The sequence below is a fragment of the Dasypus novemcinctus genome, chromosome 23 (genome assembly GCF_030445035.2).
Source record: "Dasypus novemcinctus isolate mDasNov1 chromosome 23, mDasNov1.1.hap2, whole genome shotgun sequence".
NCBI lineage: Eukaryota > Metazoa > Chordata > Mammalia > Cingulata > Dasypodidae > Dasypus > Dasypus novemcinctus.
The window spans coordinates 51,890,103-51,898,476 of NC_080695.1; the positions used below are offsets into that span (position 1 = coordinate 51,890,103).

Here is an 8,374-nt window from a genome sequence, read left to right on the forward strand (position 1 = left end):
CCGAGCACCGTGCGGGGCGACCCCCGCCCTCCTGGTGGGCGTGGGTCCTGAGGGCGGCCCCGCCGGTCGAGGGCAGAGCCCGGCGCGGCCAGGAACACAAGGTCTGGACGCGGGGACCCGCTGCGACGGCCCGGGGCGCAGGGCCCGACCTCCGGGGGGAAGGCGTTCGGGGTGCGGGCGTGTGTGAGTGGAGGCGGGGAGGCCGCAGGCCGGGCCCTGGTTGGCCCCGCCTCCTGGGCGCGAAGGTACCGGCTCTGGGTTGCCGACTGGTGGCAGGTGCTTAGCCCGGGCGCGGGGTGCTGAGGCCGGGCCGGCGGGCGGGCAGGCAGGCGGCGCCTGCGCTCGCGCCTGAGGCGAGTCTTTGCGGGAGAGTCGGGGGCCGGCCGGGCTGGCAACGGGGGTGCGCGTGGCGGTCGGGGGTCTGCAGGGCGCCGTCCGCGGACTGAGCCGTCTGTGGCGCGGGGGCCGCGCCGTGGGCGGGGCCGAGGCCGGTGGCGTGAGGGCAGGCGAGCGGCGGGGGTCCTGGGAGCCAGTGGCGTGCGGGGGAGGTGGGGCCCGAGGCCAGGTAGGGCCAGAGCGGCGGGCGGGTGGGCAGGGCGGCGGCGTGGAGCGGGCTCTTGGGGCAGCCGGCGTCGAGGGCCATAGCACCCTGAACGCGCCCCATCTCGTCTGATCTTGGAAGCTAAGCAGGGTCGGGCCTGGTTAGTGCTTGGATGGGAGACCTCCTGGAAATACCAGGTGCTCTAAGCTTTTGCCACGTGCCGCCCCCTCCCTCTCCCTCGCGCTCCTTTTGCCGGCCCGGAGCCCGGCTCCCCGTAGCTGTCAGGGCCAGGTATGCAGGCCCCCGGCCCCCGGCCCCCGCCCCAACCCGCGCGCGCCCTTCCCTGGCGGCGCAGCCACGCAGGCAGCAACGCAGTCGCCGGCCACCCAGCCCTTCCTTGGGGCTCGCAGCCCCGCACCAACCCACACCTGGCTGGGACACGCAGGGGCTCGCGCCCACGCCCACTGCGCCTGGGCCCAAGAACCCAGGCCCGCTAGACCTGTCGGCGTCCGGCGGGCCCTGCCTCCGGCCCGTGCCCTGTAACCGTGCACACCGGGCCTGCCCCTTCTCGCCTTTCCCTGCCTTGCCTGGCGCCACGCCGATGGGCCCCATGCCACAGACTTCCCGTGGCCCCCTGAGCCCAGGAGACAGGCCCCACCCAACCAGCCACCCACATCCCTGGCCCCTCGGGCAGCGGGAAAGCGGGCAGCGCTCTTCCTCGGCCAGTGCGGTCGGTACCCCTGTGCCGACCAACGGAACACGGTCCTGAGCCCGCCAAGCAGACACACAGGCGCACGCACGCACGCACGCACACTGGCACGTGCGCCCGCGGCCCATCGCTCCTCCCGCACGGGGCTGGCGGCATTCAGAGCCCAAGGCGCCTGGACACAACGCCGGCGGCGGCGGAGGCAGACCGGCGGCCACCTGGCTGAGCCCGGGTCCCACCTGGCTGAGCCGGGTCCCGGGCCGGTGCCTTCCCCGCCGGGTCCAGCCCAAGCACCAGCACCCGCCACCCGGGCCCGCTAAGGCCAGAGCTCCCTGCCCTGCCCGGCGGACACCCTCCGGTGTCCTGCCCGCGAGGCCTCTGGCCCGTGCCCCTCTGGCCCCAGCAGCAGCCCGGGGCCTCGCCCGTGGGCCGGGATCTGTGCTCGGGGCACGAGGGCACACGAAGGCACGGCGAGCAGAGGCGCTGGTCCTGGCAGCCCGGCTCCGCGGCCAGTTGGGCTAGCGGCTGGGAGACCGAGGCCCAGCGGTGCAGGGTGTCACTGGCGGCCGGCAGGTGTGCGGAGGCCGGGTCTCGCTAGCGGGAGACCTGAAGGAAGCGGCCTCCCGAGGGGATCTCCCCCACGGGGCGCGCGGCGCGGGTTGCAAGGGTCCCTCCCGCCGGCGGCAAGCGCCCAGGCGCCTTCTGGAAGGTCTGGCCGAGCCGGCGGCCGTGTCGCCCTCGCTTCCCGCCAGGCGCATCTGCAGGAGCTGGGCGAGCTCCGCCGTCAGCAGGCGCTGGCGACAGCGAGGCCTAGGCCGGCTGAGGCCGGACGCCTGGAGGGCCTCGGGGTGGCAGGGCAGCGGGCCCGGGGCCCAGCTCTGCGGCCCAGGGCCTCTGGGAGGAGAGGCCCGTGCCCACGGCAGCCCGGCAGGGCCCAGGCGCAGGTGCGCGGGCACCGAGGCCACGCCCACCGCCGCGGCCCGGGTGCGGTTCTGCTGCTTGCTCTTCCGGACCTCCTGCTGCGGCTGGGCAGCCCCCAGTGCCAGGTGCAAGGGCCTGTGCTCTGGCCCCAGCTGCGCAGGCCTGCGGACAGCCTGGCCCCGATCCGGCCACCTGCCGCTCTCCACCTGGCTCCACGGTGGGCGTTTGCAGCCAGCGCGGCCGCCCGCATCCGACGCCGGCTCGTGGCCGCCGCTCCAAGGGAGAGCGGCCTCTCCCGCGCACGGCGCGGCTGTGGGGCGTGAAGGCCGGGCGGCATGCGGGACGACCCCGCCCTCCGGGTGGGCGTGGCTCCTGGGGGCGGCCCCGGCTGCCGAGGGCAGAGCCCCGCGCGCGGCCGGGAGCGCGAGGTCTGGATGCGAGGACCCGCTGCGACGGCCGAGGGCCCAGGGCCCGAGTTCCGGGGGTAAGGCGTGCGTGGTGGGGGCGTGTGTGCGCGTGTGTGGGGGGCCGGAGGCGTGCGGGCGCGTGGGCGGCAGGCCGGGGCTGGGGCTGGCCCCGCCTCCTGGGCCGGGGCGGTACCGGCTCAGGGGCGCCGGCTGGGCGTGGTGGCAGGTGCTTGGCCCGGGCGCGGGGTGGTGAGGCAGGGCCGGCCGGCAAGGGGCGCCGGCGCTCGCGCCTGAGGTGGTCGCTGCGGGAGAGTCGGGGGCCGGCCGGCCTGGTACCAGGGGTGCGCGTGGCGGTCGGGGGTCCGCAGGGCGCCGTCACCGACTGAGCCGTCGGTGGCACGGGTGCCACGCCGTGGGCCCGAGGGCGGAGCAGGGGCCGGTGACGTGTGGGCAGGCGAGCGGCGGGGGTACCGGGAGCCAGTGGCGTGCGGGGGAGCTGGGGCTCGAGGCCAGGTAGTGCCAGAGCGGCGGGCGGGCAGGGCGGTGGCGGAGGGCCCGGAGGCGGCCGCCCTCAGCCTCCGGGAGCGGGGCGGGAGCGGGGCGGGAGCGGGGCGGGAGCGGAAGGCTGGCAGCGCGGCGTCGCGCAGCGGGCTCTTGAGGCTGCTGGCAGCAGCAGCCGGCGTGGAGGGCCATAGCACCCTGAACGCGCCTGATCTCCTCTGATCTCAGAAGCTAAGCAGGGTCGGGCCTGCTTAGTGCTTGCATGGGAGATCGCCTGGGAATACTGGGTGCTGTAGGTTTTTGCCACGCGCCGCCCCTCTCCACCTCTCGCTCGCGCTCCTTTTGCCCGTCCCGAGCCCCGCTCCCCGCAGCCCTCAGGGGCAGGTATGCAGGCCCTGGGCCCCTGGCCCCCCACCCCAACCCGCGCGCGCCCTTCCCTGGCGGCGCAGCCACGCAGGCAGCCACGCAGGCAGCGGCCACCCAGTCCTTTTTTGGAGCTCGCAGCCCCGCACCAACCCACACCTGGCTGGGGCACGCAGGAGCCCGCGCCCACTGCGCCTGGGCCCAACAGCCCAGGCCCGCTAGACTTGTCGGCGTCCGGCCGGCCCTGCCTCTGGCCCGTGCCCTGGAACCGTGCACACCGGGCCTGCCCCTTCTCGCCTTTCCCTGCCTTGCCTGGCACCACGCCGATGGGCCCCATGCCACAGACTTCCTGTGGCCCCCTGAGCCCAGGCGACAGGCCCCACCCAACCAGCCGCCCACGCCCTGTGGCCTCTCGGGCAGCGGGGAAGCGGGCGGCGCTCTCCCTCGGCCAGTGCCGACCAACGGGACACGGTCCGGAGCCCGCGAAGCAGACACACAGGCGCACGCACGCACGGACACTAGCACACGTGCCCAGGGCCCATCGCTTCTCCTGCACGGGGCTGGCGGCATTCAGAGCCCAAGGCGCCTGGACACACCGCCGGCGGAGGCGGAGGCAGACCGGGGGCCACCTGGCTGAGCCCGGGACCCACTTGGCTGAGCCCGGGACCCACTTGGCTGAGCCCGGGTCCCACCTGGCTGAGCCCGGGTCCCGGGCCGGTGCCTTCCGCGCCTGGTCCAGCCGAACACCAGCACCCGCCACCCGGGCCCACTCGGGGCAGAGCTCCCTGCCCTGCACGGCTGACACCCGCCGGTCCGCTGCCCGCGAGGCCTCTGGCCCGTGCCCCTCTGGCCCCAGCAGCACCCTGGGGACTCCTTCCCCCGGGGGGGGGGGGGGGGGGGGGACGGCAGGGCCCGTGGGCCGGGATCTGTGCTCGGGGCACGAGGGCACACGAGGGCTCGGCGAGCAGAGGCGCTGGTCCTGGCAGCCCGGCTCCGCGGCCAGTTGGGCTCGCGGCTGGGAGACCGAGGCCCAGCGGTGCAGGGTGTCACTGGCGGCGGGCAGGTGTGCGGAGGCCGGGTCTTGCTAGCGGGAGACCTGAAGGAAACCGCATCCCTAGGGAGATACTTGCTAATTAAATCCAACAACACATTAAAAAGAATTATTCATCATGACAAAGTGGACTTTATACAAGGCATCCAAGTTTGGTTCAACACAAGAAACTCAGTCAGCATAATACACTACATTAATAAACCAGAGAAGAGAAATCACGTGATCTTATCAATTGACACAGAAAAGACATTTGATAAAATGCACCATCTTTTCTTGATAAAAGTACTACAAAAATGGGGATAGAAGGAAACTTTCTAAACATGGTAAAGGCCATATATTTTCTTCAATGGTGAAAGACTGAAAACTTTCCTGCAGAGACCAGGAACAAGACAAGGATGCCCACTGTCACCACTCTTATTCAATTTAGTGCTAGAGGTTCTAGCTAGACCAATCAGCCAACAACAAGAAATAAATGGCATCAAGATCTCTATGTGGAGATGATATGCTCCTATACCTAGAAAGTCCTGAAAAACCTGTAACAAAGCTGCTAGAACTCATAAACAATTTCAGCAGAGGGGCAGGATGCAAGATTAATATGCAAAAATCCGTAGTGTTTCTATACACTAGTAATGTGCAATCAGAGAAGGAAGTCAGGAAAAAAATTCCATTTACAATAGTGACCAAGGAATCAAATATTTAGGTTAAGTTTTTAACCAAGGATATAAAGCACTTATATCTAGGAGACTACAATGCCTTGGTAAAAACAGACAAATAAACAAAACTTAAAAAATAAATTGAAGAACATTCCATGCTCATGGATTGGAAGAATAAATATTATTAAGATGTCATTTCTACCCGAATTGATACACAGATCAGTGCAATCCCAAAAAAATTGTTTAAAGAAACAGAAAATACAATTATCAAATTTATTTGGAAGAGTTAGGGGCCCCAAATAACCAGAAACATCTTAAAAATGAAGAGCAAAGTTGGAGGACTCTCACTTCTGAACTATAAATTTATTACATAGCTAAAGTAAAAAAAAAATTAGCATGGTACTGGTATAAAGATAGACACATAGACCAATGGAACAGAACTGATAGTTTAGAAACAGACCATCATATCTATGCCAAGTGGTGTTTGAAAGGCTGTCAAACCCACCCAGCCAGGGCAGAACAATTTATTCAATAAATGGTGCTGGGAGAACTGGATATCCATATCCAAAAGTAAAAAAGAGGACCCTTATCTCACACTTTATACAAAAAAATTAACTCAAAAGCTCCTAGAAGTAAATGTAGGGAAACATCTTCAAGAACTGGTGGTAGGTGGTGGATTCTTAAACCTTGCCCCAAAAGCATGAGCAATGAAAGAAAACGTGGATAAGTGGACCTCCTCAAACAAAAATACTTCTGTGATTCTAAGGACTTCATCAAGAAAGTAAAAAGGCAGCCCATTCAATGGAAGTATTTGGAAACCACATATCTAATAAGGGTTTGATCTCCATTCATATAAAGAGATTATACAACTCAACAATAAAAGAGCAAGCAATCCAATTTTTAAAATGGGCAAAAGACTTAAAAAGACATTTCTCCAAAGAGAAAATACAAATCGCCAAAAAAGCACATGAAAAAATGTTCAATATTCCTAGCTATCAGGGAAACACACATCAAAACAGCAATGAAATAACACCTCACCCTGCACAGAATGACCATTATTTAAAAAACAGAAAACAGTAAGTGCTGGAGAGCATGTGGAGAAATAGGAATACTCCTTCACTGTTGGTGGCATTGTAATATGGTGCAGCCTCTGTGGAACACAGTTTACTGGTTCCTCAGGAAGCTAAATATAGAACTGCCGAATGATCTAGCACTTCCTCCACTAGGAATATTTCCAGAAGAACTGAAAACTGTGACACAGACACCGATGTCCATAGCAGCTTTATTCACAGTTGCCCAAAGTGGTAACAACACAAGTGCCCATCAATGAAAGAATGGATAAACAAGTTTATTCCTAATTATATACATATGATAGACTACTATGCTGCTATAAGAATAAATGAAATTGGGACAGAAGTGATAACATGGATGTACCCTGAGAACATTATGCTAATTGAAATAAGCTAGGCACAAAAGGACAAATGTTGCATGGTCTCACTAACATGAACTAAATACGAAGAATAATCACACGGATTAAAACCTAGAGTGTAGGTTATTAGGAGATAAGAGGAAGCCTGAGAAGGTATACTGATGCTTAATATATGTAGAAGGTTTTGTTTTAATTAACTTGACTGTAAAAATGTGGAAATGGATGAAGTTGATGGTAACACATTACTGTGAGTAGAACTAATGAAGCTGTTTTTTAAGTGGGAATGTGGCTGAAAAGCATAGTCTAGGGATGTAAATGTCAATTGAAAGAAACCTAGAGAATAGTCTAGGGACTGAATGACATAGTGAACCCAGAGGTGGATGAGAATTGTGGTTAATAGTCCAAATGCAAGAATGCCCTCCTGTAAACTAGAACAAGTGTACATCACTACTGCAAGGAGGTGAGAATGTGGAGAAGCTTGGGAAAAGTACAATTAGTGTAACCTATGGACTATAGTTAACAGCGATACTGTAAAACTCTCGCGTCATGCCAAAGATGTACTGTGTTAATAATAGGAGAGATGGAAAAAGTATGCCAAATATGTGCTATGGATCATAGTTAGTCTTAATAGTCTGATAATATCTCAAAATCTGTAACAAATGTTCCACAACAATGTAGTGTATTGGGGGAGGGGTGTTGTATGGGAATTCCACACATGTGCATGATTGTTTTATAAGTTCAAAACTTCCTTAAAAAAACATATTTTGAAAAAATCAGTTATAGGTATGGTCCATGCTGGAGCAAACTTCCTTTCCTTTTGTGGATAGACCTGTGAAACCTGGAAAACAACATATTTGCTTCCAACACACAATGATGGGACTAGTCTTAGGACAGATGTTTGCATTGCAGAAGGAAGAAATTAGAAGGAAAACAGCAAGTCTGAAACATATCAGGGAAAGCTCCATTAGATCCCAAAGTCTTCGTGTCGTCTGTGGGTTGATGCTGTGTCCTCCACGCCTGCTGGAGGCAGCCCGTCATTCCAGGCACTGGGGCAGATCCACACTCTCCGCCCAGTCGAGGCCCCGGCTCTCAGAGCACGGAGGGGGAATGGGATATAATCCTCAATGCTTTTATTTAGAGATTTTGTTACATGTGAAATTTTATTGTACTTCTAGTTTTAGCTTCTTACTAGGAAAAAAACACAACAACACATTTTTAGGACAAGAAGAAGATTAAAGAATCTATAACCTACTTCCTCATTTTTCAGTGAGGATCAATTAGCTCTCCTACACCTAACTGATAGGACTTTCAGAAAGAGGGAACAAAGAGAATGGGTGTTAGGTGATTACAAGAGAAATAATACACTTTCCCAATATGTTTCTCCTCAGATTGCAAAGGTTTACGTAATTTCACACGAAGTATCTGAAACTTATTTATGAAACTTTGGAACAAATGAATGAAAAAACTTGGAAATAGAGAGATAGAAAATAAGTTTACTACAAAATTATGAGAGCAGCCATCCAAGTGGTTGGTACTAAGGCAAAGAGCCTTGTCTGCATTATTAACTCTGCATATTTTTCTGGAAACAGAATTTCCAGATCTTTGTTGCCATAGATTTAGAGTTTAAATTGACATTATAAATTTCCATAATCTGGCAAATGATGGCTAAAAAATAAAGATTTTAAATGAATGAAAACCTGGGCATCTTGATGATTCTGATAATATAAGGCAATACCATGATCTTACAAAATTCAGCAGACTATTTAAAGAGACACACATTTTAAAAGTAAAATTCAAAATAA

At 57.7% G+C, this 8,374-nt stretch overlaps 2 pseudogenes; both read left to right on the forward strand.

The window, feature by feature from the left end:
- Positions 1 to 631: 631 nt before the first annotated feature.
- LOC131275704 (5S ribosomal RNA) lies at positions 632 to 750 on the forward strand (annotated as a pseudogene).
- Positions 751 to 3,256: 2,506 nt separating this feature from the next.
- LOC131275726 (5S ribosomal RNA) lies at positions 3,257 to 3,375 on the forward strand (annotated as a pseudogene).
- The last annotated feature ends 4,999 nt before the right edge of the window (positions 3,376 to 8,374 follow it).